Source organism: Schistocerca nitens, chromosome 4 (assembly GCF_023898315.1).
Source record: "Schistocerca nitens isolate TAMUIC-IGC-003100 chromosome 4, iqSchNite1.1, whole genome shotgun sequence".
NCBI classification, from domain to species: Eukaryota; Metazoa; Arthropoda; class Insecta; order Orthoptera; family Acrididae; genus Schistocerca; species Schistocerca nitens.
This window is the reverse complement of record NC_064617.1, coordinates 603,751,932-603,766,502: the sequence shown is the minus strand read 5'-3', so window position 1 is coordinate 603,766,502 and position 14,571 is coordinate 603,751,932. Positions and strand designations below refer to the sequence as shown.

Genomic DNA, 14,571 nt, shown 5'->3' with positions numbered 1-14,571 from the left:
TCAGTCCCCTAGAACTTAGAACTACTTAAACCTAACTAACCTAAGGACATCACACACATCCATGCCCGAGGCAGGATTCGAACCTGCGACCGTAGCGATCGCGCGGTTCCAGACTGAAGCGCCTAGAACCGCTCGGCCGCACCGGCCGTCAACAGAAACTCTTCTCCTAGTTCTGACCAATAATAGCTCCTGCAGGAACCTATGACTTTTTTTAAACAGCCCGTTCCGAACGTAATGACCTTACTCGTAGGTCTACTACTTGGTGTGATTGTGCTGAAATGTCAATCATTTGCGTGCCCAAATGCCTAATACACTTTACGACAATTTTGACGTTTGTTGGACGCCATCTTCACTGTGTTGCAGTTTAAATGGTCGTCTGTGTAGTTAAAAGTCGTCAAATGTGATGGCGTTAGCAAAGGAACCAATTATTTGCCGATCTGTCCCCTTGTTACAGAATCACTGCCACCTGCGCCACGGCTTCCGTGCCCGGCGTCACCGCTACGTATGCAGCAGTCTAGCGTCACCGATTGCGCGCCGTCCTGCTGCTGCCGTCGACCGCGAGATGGCGGCCCCGTCGCGTGCGCACCGGGTGACGTCATCCGCGACGCCGGTGGGCGTACGCGGGCGGCCCGACGCGAGGCGTCCACGGCAGTCGCTGTGCAACGGCCGGACGGGAAGGCACGGCGCACAATATAGCTCAGGGAGACCGCTACCGCCACCTCGCCACCTCGCCACACCGCTTACCTCGCTAGAGTCTCGTCCGCCAGCGACGGTGCGTGTGCGCGTTCGCCACCAGCGAGCCCGCCACCCTACAGCAACTCTTACGACGCAGCGCAGCGGAGCCTTACACAGTGAGTACGTCGCAGATATGACGAAGTGTAATTTCGTGGTCTCGCCAACCTGTGCTTTCTTTTCAGCTAGTAACCACTCCCAATCAGTTCTTCCCTCTTTCGAGCGCAAGTCTGCACGGAACAAGATAACACTGCTTTCCTTTTCTCAGTTCTGTACCGAGAGCGGACCGCGTTTGAAGAGAGAATGCTACTAATTACGGAACCATTGTTGCAGTCTTCATGAACTTTTAAGTTTTGAAACCTAAACTACCTCGACAGAACACTTCTACATTACACAACAAACCTAATGAACAACAAATTTAATTTTGCATTAGGTTTCACAAATTTTTGTTGTTGTGACTAGTTTTGATTCCATCAAACCATCTTCAGATATACGTCTGCTACAAGAGTAACGCGCCCGGTACAGTAAGCAATATACGTGCTAAGTCAGAGAACGACACAGTTTACTACGTTACAGTCACTGTATTATTCTACGGCGTGGCATGAATATTGCTTATAAAAATTAACGGTTTATTCTTGGAGCAGACACACTCAGATCCGAAAATGATCCGATGGGTGCGAAACTGGTCATAACATTGAAAATATATGCAATCAAAATTTTTTGTACTGCAACTGTTTGCGGATTGTCCAAAAAAAAAAAAAATTCGACAATTTTACGCAGATGATGATTTTTTTCTTTATATAGTCTCAGATTTCAAAGCTTTCTTACTAATACAATATTATAAGTACCACCTTCTATTCTGCAATTCGCTGTTCACAATTGCAGCGTTTAAGCGCTACACGAGGAAACTTAATCTCAATAAATTTTCACTGTCCTACGGGCAATTTCCCCCGAGGACTTTCGTCGTATAAGTGACTTACGCAGCATCACTTTTGTATCTTAAGAGCGTTAAATTTCTGACATGTGGCGCCAGCGCTTGAAATGTCAACAGCTTTCCGTTATTGTCAACGGCAAATGGCTGAAGTCAGACAAGTGTTCTTTGTGGTTTAAGACAACTCGCTTGCGGGCATGTGTCTATATGGAGAAAGGGTTATATCTAATGGCAAGAGCCTATTATACGTCCATATTTTCTTGTGCTGGCCCTATAATGTACTTCCTTTCTTTATCACTCGCTGGGAATGAAGTTGCTGAACCACCCACTACCGAAGTTGTACGTAAGAGGCATCAGTGTGTTTGCAAGGGTAATATTCTTAAAGACTCTCATCTTCACGTTTAGGTGTCACCTTGATTTTAAATGAAAGAAATCTAACTATAGATCGAGAGTCGATATGCATTATCTTACATCACTGCGTTTCTTACGGACTGAAGGCCATGTTAGATCCTTCAAGTTCAATAACAGACATTCCGTGTGCAGTCTGTTTAAGCTAAAGTGCTGTATCATCTCCAGCATAGAGCTACAAGTTGAATACTTCCGGGATCCGTCTGGAGGTGGAAAAAAGTTAGGCTAAAAGAGTGGGAATGTATCTAATGTGGGCGCTATGGGATTACTTTGTAGGGTAACGCAGTTTTAACCACCAATGGCGAAGATCGTTGCTTCTGTCTATTTCAGAGCCGCTTGCTACTCGTTGCAATAAGAAATTATTGCCTCCTTTCCATGAAATTTTAAACTAGTGTCTTCTTGCTTGGATCACAACTTTTAAAGTCATCTGTTTCGCGAGACATGCTGGTGATCTGTTACTCTCTTCGTAGTGATTACCTTCTCTAACTTGCCCGTAACTGTCTTATCAAAGAAAGATGTATTAACGTTGCGTGATCAATAGCTACTGTATCGTGTTACGGCACCCATGGGCTAACTCCCTCGTGCATTGCAGCAGGGGAAGTGAAAGATGCTTTACTCCCAAATTGCTCCTCATCGATTCGCCATTTTTCCTCTTCTCAAAATTGACTAAGTGACCAAATTCAGTATTACGACTACCTAATTCCATCATTTTGTGTGTGTGTGTGTGTGTATGTGTGTATACATCAACAAGATGTGTGATGCCTGATGGATTTTCTCAACGACACATAAATATGATCAGTAATAAACTTACAGGTTCATGTGAACAGCTGTCTGATGAATACATTGATTCGAAGTCGTTAACGGTGCTATTGGAATAGCGTTATTAACAGTAGCTGGTTGTTGTTTTTATTTTGTAAGAACTGACGTATATTTTTGAATTCACGGCCTCACCACTTCATTATTCAACAAAATAGCCGTAATCAGCTTGCTCCCTATATAACTAATTGTGACCGAGGGAGGTGGAGCACTGGTCAGTATACTGGACTCGCATTCGGGAAAACTGTGGTTCAGATCCCCATCCGTTTCCCGTGGCTTACCTGTATCACCTTGAGGCAAATGCCAGGATAGTTTCTCTGAAGGGCGCGGTCGATTTCTTTCCTCAATGTGGGCTCGTGCTCCGTCTCTAGTAACCTCGTCGTCGACGTGGTGTTGGAAATTAATCTTCATTCTTCCTTCATATCATGTACACCATGGGGAATGATACTTCCACTGCTGCCCAGAAAACACTATTCCAAACGAATACTCCAGTAAAATTGCTTGTCATGAGTTAACATTCTGACTACAAACAATACGTGCCATTATTTAAGGAAAAGACGTAGTGTAAAAAATACATCTACTGTATATCCACATTCCGAAAGCCACTGTAAGGGGCAGGGCGGAGGGTGTGTCATATCAGTGTTGCCAGTTTCCTTTCCTATTCAATTCAGGTACTGAGCGAGGGGAAATGATTGTCTGCATGTTTTTGTAAGTGCATTAACCTCATCTCATTTTCATTATACCTACATCAGTGGCAGCGTAATGATCGCACAGTCTATTTCGGATACCAGTTGGCTAAATTAATGCAACAGGGTTTCCTGAGAACTGCTTGTCTTTCTTCCAAGACTTCCGATGTAAGTTTTCCGAGGATTTCTGTTACATTGTCGAGTGACTACACCGACCTGTTGCGAACCTAGCACCGCATCTCTGAATTCGTTCGCTTCCTGCTTTCACTCCTGCTTCATAAGGACTCCACGCACTGCAACAGTATTCTAGAATTCGTCGCGTTAGCATGTTGTATGCGATTTTCCTTACAGACTCACCACAGTCCTTCCAACGAACCATAGTCTTCCATTAGCCTTTCCTAATACTGATTTTTTGTGAAAGTCCCTTTTTATATCGCTCCTTAGCATCACACCTAATAACTTATACTTGGTGACAAGCTGAAGATGCTTTTTACTAGTCTTGTAATCTCATGCTATACTGTTCTTTTTCGTAAAATGGAGAACAAACCGCCTTCAGTCACAAGTTGCGTTTATTTACTGCACTATACATTTCGCACAGAAGCAGACATCATACAATGTTAAACTGCAAACAACTAAAAAAACCTGATGTAAATCACTAAAAAGCACCTGAAGATGAGCCTCCAGGTCTCGAAACGCATAGTGCAGTAAATAAACGCAACTTGTGACTGAAGGCGGTTTGTTCTCCATTTTACGAAAGTAAAACAGTCGCGGACTAAACACTGAAAAACAATGGATAAAATTATGTTCTTTTTTTCTCTGTGTAGGTATTATCTTACATTTAACCACATTTAAAGAGAGCTGCCATTCATTACATCAAGTGAAAATGTTGTCCAAGTCTTTCTGCAATCCCTAATGGTCGTCCAAAGACGCACACTTTCCTGCACACAACTGTATCATCGCCGCACAATCTTATAGTGATGCTGATCCTACCTGTTAAATCGTTTACATACACTGCTGTGCAAAACTTAAGAGCGGAAGTAAGTTTCGCATGATGTGTCCCTGCCAAGTATCATAGCTCGATGGACCATTCACAGAAAGAACTGTTACAATATAAATAGAAGGCTACTGAAAGAAATACCCGACGAGGCGAACAGGAACGACATCTTTATTTTAAGACATTAAATACTTTAAACTCGATGAACCCTTGAACTTTACAAAAGAGGGGGCATAGTGTGTGATCGCCACGGACGGCAGTGTATGCTCCTATGCCGGCCACAAGGTTGGGAAGGCGTTCTTGTGGTAGAGCGTGCCACTCCTACACCAGTGACGTCGACAACTGCTAAATCGTCGCTGTTGCAAGTCGGTGTACTGTAGTACACATTCCACACATGCTCCATGGGATTTAAATCATGAGGAGCGGGCAGCCCAGCTCATTCGCCGAACACCCTCTTGTTCCCAGACCTCCTCCACTTGCCTTGTTCGATGCGGTCGCGCATTGCCAACGTGAGTACCTTAGAAGTAGATATCCTCTGAGTAGCGAAGCAACTTAAATCAGTTGATAAAAGCAAGTCTTCTGCTCCACAATGTATACCAAGTTAAGTTCGTTTCAGAGTATGCTGATGCATAGCTTCATACTTAACAATCATATACAACCGCTCGGTTGATGAAAGATCCGTACCAAATGACTGGAAAGTCAATATTCAAGCAAGGTAGGAGTAATCGACTAAATTACAGCCCAAATCACTAATGTCGATATGCAGCAGGATTTTAGAACATATACAGTACTGTGTTCGAACATTATGAATTATCTCGAAGAGAACGTTCTATTGACACAAAGTCAACACGGGCTTAGAAAACATCGTTCTTGTAAAATAGCTAACTCTTTACTCACACGAATTGTTGAATGGTACTGACAAGGAATTTCAAATTTATTCCGTATTTCTAGATTGCGAGAAGGCTTTTGACACTGTACCTCACAAGCGGCTTGTAGTCAAATTGCGTGCTTATGCAATATTGTCTTAGTTATGTGACTGGATTCGTGATTTCCTATCAGAGTGACCACAGTTAGTAGTAACTGAAGTTTTCATAAGATAGTATCATAGGCCCTCCGCTGTTCCTTATCTACGTAAACGATTTAGGAGACAATCTGAGCACATATGATGCTGCCGTTTATCGTCTAGTAAACTCATCAGAAGATCAAAATAAATTGCAAAACGATTTAGAAAACGTATGTGAAAGGTGTGAAAATTGGCAGTTGAACCCAAACAATGAAAAGTGTGACATCATCCACACGAGTGCTAAAAGCTTTAAACTTAGGTTACACGACAAATCAGTCTAATCTAAAGGCCATAAATTCAACTAACGACCTTGGAATTACAATTAGGAACAATTTAAATTGGAAGGAAGACGAAGCTGTAACGTCCATCAGTTGTAGAATTTTGGAACACGTGTTATGTTCGAGTATAATGACTTTTCTGGAGACTATAAATCTACTCTGTAGGAATCAGCATGGGTTTCGAAAAAGACGGTCGCGTGAAACCCAGCTCGCGCTATTCGTCCACGAGACTCAGAGGGCCATAGACACGGGTTCCCAGGTAGATGCCGTGTTTCTTGACTTCCGCAAGGCGTTCGACACAGTTCCCCACAGTCGTTTAATGAACAAAGTAAGGGCATATGGACTATCAGACCAATTGTGTGATTGGATTGAAGAGTTCCTCGATAACAGAACGCAGCATGTCATTCTCAATGGAGAGAAGTCTTCCGAAGTGAGAGTGATTTCGGGTGTGCCGCAGGGGAGTGTCATAGGACCTTTGCTATTCACAATTTGCATAAATGACCTTGTGGATGACATCGGAAGTTCACTGAGGCTTTTTGCAGATGATGCTGTGGTGTATCGAGAGGTTGTAACAATGGAAAATTGTACTGAAATGCTGGTGGACCTGCAGCGAATTGACGCATGGTGCAGGGAATGGCAATTGAATCTCAATGTAGACAAGTATAATGTGCTACGAATTCATAGAAAGAAAGAGCCCTTATCATTTAGCTACAAAATAGCCGATCAGCAACTGGAAGCAGTTAATTCCATAAATTATCTGGGAGTACTCATTAGGAGTGATTTAAAATGGAATGATCATATAAAGTTGATCGTTGGTAAAGCAGATGGCAGACTGAGATTCATTGGAAGAATCCTAAGGAAATGCAATCCGAAAACAAAGGAAGTAGGTTACAGTACACTTGTTCGCCCACTGCTTGAATACTGCTCACCAGTGTGGGATCCGTACCAGATAGGGTTGATAGGCGAAAATATTTTGTTGACGCCGGCCTACATAGCGAGAAACAATCATCATAATAACATAAGGGAAAGATAAAGGTGTTCGTTTCTTCCGCGTGCTGTTCGAGAGTGGAATAACAGAGAATTTTTGCAAAGGTGCTTCGATGAACCCACTGCCAGGCACTTAAGTGTGAGTTGCAGAGTATCCATGTAGATGAAGATGTAAAAATGAATTTAGGACCGAACGCAATCCTTAAAAGACGAACATGTGGAGGGGTATAGTGTCAGAAGAACGTTGGCCGGCAAGGGTGCCGTGTTCAAAGATGAAGAAGTCAGCACCGTCATACAACATTCTGCTTCCCCACATCATAGCACCTGGACCGCTAAAACGATCGTAACGTAACGCCATATGGGGAGAGATGGGAAACGTACCCAGGAAAATAATCGACAGCAGAGGTCCCATTTTGGTCCTTGGGACACGCCCAATGCTACTTTCGTTTCTGTGGAACATTCGCCGGCTAGTATAGTGTAGCAGGTTCTGTAAGTCAGTCACATATTTGCGGCCATATCCGTATGGGTATTATGAGTAGTAGTCGATGACGTGGCATAGTGTCGAACGCCTTACGGAAAACTACGGAGACGGAAATCTGACTGCCCATCTGCATCTATTGTTTGCAAGATGTCGTGCATGAATAAAGGAAGTTGTGTTTAACACGAATTCTTTTTTTCTGAATCCATGCTGATTCTTTGAGGGAAGCTAGTTTTCCTCTAGGAAAGCCATAACGTTCGAGCTTAGAATATGCTCTAGGACATTGCAGCAGACCGACGTTAGCCGCATTGGTTTGCAATTCTGTGCATCCGATGTTTTACCCTTTTTGTAATCGGGAATAACCTGTGGTCTTTTCCAGTCACTTGGGACAATAAATCGAAGAAGTAACTACTTAAATCATAAGCAAGATGAAAAGGCAAAAGCAAACGACACGAAGTAATCGGAATCACTGACGTTTCAATTATATACCTGTACAATGACGGACTTCAGCCGTGAGTTAAATACACGTCGCATTGTTTTTGTAATAAACAACTCTTGAAAATGATTGGGTACCAGAAGCTACGAATAATTTAAAACCGGCTTCCTCTAGCGAAGGTCTGTAATCAGGGACCTGGCAGTTATTTGGACTTAACAGCGACTGCACGGTTCCGCAGGCTAGTGCGTCGCGCCCAATCAGAAGTGCGCTTAGATTAACGAGGCACTGGGAACAAACGAGAGTGCCACTTTAAAATTTCTGTGGCTGAGAAGAAGTACAGCCGACACCACAGCGCTGTTAGGCAACCTGTCTCGCCAACATTCCACAACTTCAAATCATCTGTTTTCCTGAGCACAGGGAAAATTTTCTGTTTAACAGTCGCTCTGGCTTACTTGCCTGGGCAGTGGAGGAACGTACAGAGCAACATATCATGAAATATATCACGCATTAAAAAATAATGAGACTAAATCATATTTCTGCTGACTCAATACAAAACGTAGTTATTGCAAATTAAGGTTGGTTGGTTGATTTTTGGGGAAGGAGACCAGACAGCGTGGTCATCGGTCTCATCGGATTAGGGAAGGATGGGGAAGAAAGTCGGCCGTGCCCTTTCAGAGGAACCATCCCGGCATTTGCCCGATGTGATTTAGGGAAATCACGGAAAACCTAAATCAGGATGGCCGGACGCGGGATTGAACCGTCGTCCTCCCGAATGCGAGTCCAGTGTCTAACCACTGCGCCACCTCGCTCGGTGCAAATTAAGCTAGGATCAACATGGCCGGTACGTCGACTATGTTCTGATAATATTCACCATCTCTCACACCCACCACTGATACAGTTATTTGTTAGGACTGAACTTGTATTTCAGTCCGGAAAGTCTCATTTAGATTTTTTATGATTTTCCTAAATCGCTTATGGTAAGTGACTACTTTTACTCATCATAGCTAATTTCTTCCTGTATACTTCGGCCAATGGAGTGCTGCTTCAGCTGTAATAATCAAGCACAGAAGAGCTGCAACACGACGTTCTGAAAAATTTCCGACACGGCAGACACTGCGCTCTTGCGCCCCCCCCCCCCCCCCCCCCTCACCCACTCGTCTGGCTATTCAAATCTTCTCCAAGGACATCGTGGGGCTGAAAGCCTTCTAAGTGTGATGTGAGCCCTTTGGAGTAGCACTATCAAGGTTTTTGCTTCGGTATAAAGGTGGAACCACTAACGACCGTTCAGAACGAAATATGAACGTGATTCGAAGAAGTAAACGGCGTTTGTATCCTCCTGTTTCGCGCCCTCCTATGGCATGACCATGGAAGGATGAAGCGATGATATCTGCGTACATAAAACGGCGAACCTCGAGTTCGGCAACCCCCTCGGTGGCACATGTGAAACATAATTGTAAAGAGACTTCGACCCTCATTCAGCTGAGTGGTGCTCTGCAACTGCTCTAGAACCTGCTTGCTGGCATACGGAATGTAACGGGTATCGTAGTAGGCGCTAGAACTGCAGTGGAGCGTCAATCATATGAATGGGTATCGACATATCTGTACAGGTACACGTTTAAAGAGCTCAATCTTCGTGTCTGGGTGGCACCGAGGTGCTGCCGAACTGGAGAGGTCTGAAAATGATCGTCTGCCGTTTTATTCCCACATGTGCTAATGTTGCATCGCCCACGCAATAATCACGCCACAGGCGGGCGCGAAACAGAACGGCTGAAAAACCATAACCAACTTTTGCTGCTTCGGATCACGTTCATATTGCGTTTATCGGTTTTGAACGGTCCTTAGCGGTTCCACTCTGTATATCAGAGTAAAAATCGTGCTACTCTCCAAAGGACTGAGATTGCGTTCAGTGGCGTCATAGCCCCACGATGTCCTTAGAGAAGGGTTGAGCCATCAGTGGGATGTCAGCAGTGTCGAACACGGTCAAGAACGTCGCTCGTTTTTCATCGCACTGCGAACTGTCATTTTCGACCGCTAAATGTATGGGAATCAGCGCCCTTTGTGTCACCTCCTGAGGCCTTTTCGTGTCGACTCTAAGGGATGGTGTGCCTGAAATATTTCTCTTGGCCACACAAAAGAAAACGGCATGCTTTCAACTCTGGGCGCAGACGCGACAGATGGGATGAAATGTAGATAAGAAGGGGTGTGACGACTTTCTCATTGTGTGACACATATACGGTGGCGTCGGGAGGAATTTGAATGAAATTTGGTGCCAATGTGACGTCATTAACCTACTTTACACCATACTCCGCAAGCCACCTAATGGTGTGTGGCGGAGGGTACTTTCGGTACCACTATCTGATCCCTCCAACCCTGTTCCACTCGCGAATAGTGCGTGGGAAGAATGATTGTCTGTAAGCCTCTGTATTGGCTCTAATTTCTCGAATTTTCTCCTCGTGGTCAATACGCGAGATGTATGTGTGTGTGTGTGGGGGGGGGGGGGGGGGGGGAAGTAATATGTTGTCCGACTACTCCAGAAAAGTGCTATCCCGAAATTTCAATTGTAAATCTCTTCGTGATGCACAACGCCTCTCTTGTAACGTCTGCCAGTGGAGTTTGTTTAGCACCTCCGTAACGCTCTCTCGCCAGCTAAACGGTCCCGTGACGAACTGTTAATACATTTATCCCACTATGTGACAAGACGGCCAGAGCCTGCATAGAAAAAAGTTTACGGTTGCCTACTGTACCATGGTTCTACTCAGGACTGCACCTCTTCGTCCAAAGCAAATCGAGACCTTGGGCGGACCCACATGTGGCCAAGCTTGTTTCTAGTACGCGCAGAAGTTTCGCTGGCCCTTACACATTCTCCATACAGTTCTATGTCTCCTCATGCGATTGTCATATTTTTATAGCTCTAAAGAAAGACATTTGTGGCTTTCGATTTGCTTCGGACGAAGAGGTACAATCACCGTTCCGTAGACAACCACAAACATTTTTCCAGGAAGGCATTGACCGTCTTGTCTCACAGTGGGTAAATCTGTTAATTGTTGTGACGATTGCTTTTGAAATAATAAACAATTTATTTACGTTTTTTCATCTGTTTTCATTTGACAGCCCCTTATATATGTGGGAATCGCAACGAGTATTCGAACTCGCAGAAAATATTTACACACGCAAGGCTCGCGAGTGATAAAAGCTATTGACCGCTCACGAAACATGCTTAAGTGACACCATATGTGACGGCTGCTTTGTTACTCAAAATCGTGTCAACATTACGAACCAAGTTTATATGCAAATGGAGTATTGTGGCAGCACATTTTACCTCGTGGGAATCTATGGTCTTATCTCTGTTTCTCTTACAGATGATTATGCCGTCTGATAAGATACCTTGCGTAAATACTGTGAGAACACGCGTTTGTGCTGCGGAACAGAGGTTTCGTTTGAGATCTGCGTCGCATGTAGATAAGTCGTGCACACGGTTTATTACGCACAGTCCGCTACTTGTTCCATGTAAGAGTAAAAGATTAAGAAGCTTCATAAAATACCACCTACATCTACATCCATACTCTACGGTCAATAGCAACAGCCAGATCATCCAACATTAGTTGGAGGCGACTTTAGCCTACCCAGTACACACTGGGACGTCTATGGATTCATTGCAGGGAGTAGAGACATACAATAGTGCAAAGTACTTTTGAACAAGTTTTCTGAAAACTGTCTTGAGCAGCTGTTTTAGCAGACTACAGGCAACGGAAAATCTTAGACCTTGCCACTACAAATAGGACAGACCTTACCAACAGAACCCAGTATGTTGTCCTCGATGGCGAGCGTCCATCGGAGATAAGTGTATCGTCAGGAGTCCCCCACCATTTAGAGAATCGGCATTAGAAGCTGAGTGAAGAACTATTCGACTGCGTCCAACATACAATGCGCATCAGGACCACGAAGATAAGATACGAGAAATAACGGCTCATAGTGTGGCATACAAATAATCGCTTTTCCCTCGCTCTATTTGCGAATGGAACAGGAAAGGAAATGACTAGTAGTGGTACGGAGTACCCTCCGCCAAGCGCCATACGGTGGATTTCGGAGTATCTATGTCGATGTAGATGTAAATGCAGATATTCTGAAAACCACTGTGAAGTGAATGCAGAGGGTACAGGGCATTTTCCCGTTTCATTCACGTATGGGGCGTGGGGATAACAATTTATTATGGTTCAAATGGCTCTGAGTACTATGGAACTTAACTTCTGAGGTCATCAGCCTCGTAGACTTAGAACTACTTAAACCTAACTAACCTAAGGACATCACACACATCCATGCCCGAGGCAGGATTCGAACCTGCGACCGCAGCAGCAGCGCGGTTCCTGACTGAAGCGCCTAAACCGCTCGGCCACAGCGGCCAGCTCATCAATTGATTAAATGTCTCTGTGTGTGGTGTAAGTAATTTAATCTTGTCCTCACGATCCGAACACGAGTAAATAGGGAGTTGTAGCATATTCCTAGAGTTTTCATTCAAAGCCGGTTCCTGAAACTTTCTAAGTAGACTTCTCGGGATTGTTTATGTCTATCTTAAAGAGACTGCCAGTTCAGTTCTTTCAAGATCCCTGTGACAATCGCCTGGTTCGTTTGAAAGGGCATGGCCCACTTCCTTCCACATCCTTCCTTAATCCGATGGGACCGATGACCTCGTTGTTTCGTCCGCTTCCCCAAATCAGCCAACCAATGAGGCCCCCTCTCACAAGGAGAGGCCACGACGTTTGGAACGCGGATTTACTGTAAACTTCGTACACTCGTAGTACTCCGTGAGGACAACAAAATGTGTAAGCAGTAGCGCGTACTTCTCAAGCGTTACTGAGAAAATTGCAAGATAATTTCGGTCGTCAAATATATATCTATGCGTGGCCATTTCTATCATGAAGCTGCTACAACCGAATGGTGCCGGCACGGCAGCTCGGCGTGTTCGGTCAGAGCGTTAGCTATCCTCTCTAATATTAAAACTGATCGAACGGATCAACGAACGAACTGAACACCCGTTCAGTTTGTTCGTTGATCCGTGCGCTTAGTTTTAATATTAGAAAGGGTAGCCACCACTCTGACCGACACGCTTTTTTTTCATTTTGTTCGGTATAGTTCGTTGCGTTTAGTCTATGCGGGCGTCACAAGACATCCGTTCAAGTTGATCGTTGATTCTTTTTACTCAGTCTTTTTTTTTTTTTTTTTTTTTTCAGAGGGCAAGCAGTCCTCTGACCGAACACTCTGAGATACCGTGCCGGCTATCACGCTGAGCTACCGTGCATTACAACGGAGTCCAATTGCTAGCAGACATGCAATAGAACGTTCATTTGGTGTTTGAAAAAAACAGTTTGCAAATCGTCACTAAAACACAAACAAAACAAGTGTCGATATGTTACCGTGGCTGCTGCAGTTGCAGACAGCTTCGGAATAGAAGTCGGAGGTGTGTGTGTGTTCAAATGTGTGTGAATTCCTAAGAGACCAAACTGCTGAGGTCATCGGTCCCTGGACTTAAACGCTACTTAAACTAACTTATGCTAAGAACAACACACACGCCCATGCTCAAGGGAGGACTCGAAGTTCCGGCGGGAACGGCCGCACAGTCCGTGACATGGCGCCTCAAACCGAGCGGACACTCCGCGCGCCTTGGAGATGTGTTTCACTCTGATGCTGTGGAGGTGAATGACATCGATCAGTATGCAATTCAGCCAAAAGCCAAGCCATGGTCTATTAGACTCAATTATTTTAATTAAAATTGTACCTAATTTGCTAGTAAAATAACAAGTTAGTGCAAAGATTTTAACTTCTTAAATAATAAATAAGGCTCTGGATCGTTATTACTGCAGTAAAATGTGACCAATCTTATATTTATGTTTCTCTGTCTCTTTTTCTTTTGCAATTAGCAGATTAACATTTTCATTTTATTTCTTACTTCAGCACACGTAGTTACACAGTGAAGATGTTTCGATTAGAATTTGATGATTAAAAAAATTAAATGTACTGATACCGAAATAATAAACATGTATATGATGTCATGCGAAGAACAATAATATATTAACCACTGGATAAAATATCAAGTAAATAAAATATTGCACAAGCACAAAAATATTCATAAACCTAAATTTCTCTAGCATATTGGCTGAAGTGCCAGAACCTGAAGTTCGCTCCATTTCGTTCTTGAACTTAATCACAACTTCCATTTTAAGGTTATGCTCTTCTTCCGTGATTTCTCTTTGTTTGTTAATTAACAAAATTTTTGCTTTATATTCTTCTCGTATTAAATGCATTTTAATGAATGAATTTCGTCTGCTTTTTCCAACAACTCTCTGTTCTTCACTGCAACCGCATACTGTCTGTCTTTTTTTCATGTGCGCATCTTCTGATAAGGTCACACCAGAGAATGCAAGCCAAGGCTCGTGACTATGGTATAAAGTTTCACTCTCAGCAGTTTCATTGCGGTCTTCAGATTAGTTATCATCATCGATGTTGCCTGAAAATACCACATTATCTTCATTTGTGTCATTGTCGCTACCTCCAGTTATTTCCTCCACAACTTGTGGGATCATATCGACAACCATTTGGCTTATATCGTCTATCTTCGTCTCAGCTCCTCCACTGCCGGTTTGGAACTCTTCTCGGTTACATTTTCTTTTCTTTCGCTTTTATGTCCTTTCAATTTACTTTAAGATGCTCCTGTGATCTTTGTGTAAGAGCTTTTGCATTCTATTCGACGTGTATCTTCTCCCAACA

The 14,571-nt window shown here is 43.8% G+C and overlaps 1 protein-coding gene across 1 annotated transcript in view; it reads left to right on the top strand.

Moving 5' to 3' along the window:
* The first annotated feature begins 670 nt into the window (after nt 1-670).
* Nucleotides 671-14,571, top strand: part of LOC126251538 (axotactin) — a 611,191-nt gene continuing 597,290 nt past the window's right edge. Inside the window, exon 1 of the mRNA XM_049952046.1 lies at nt 671-851. The gene's annotated coding sequence lies outside the window, so the exon portion shown is untranslated. The remainder of the gene's footprint in view (nt 852-14,571) is intronic.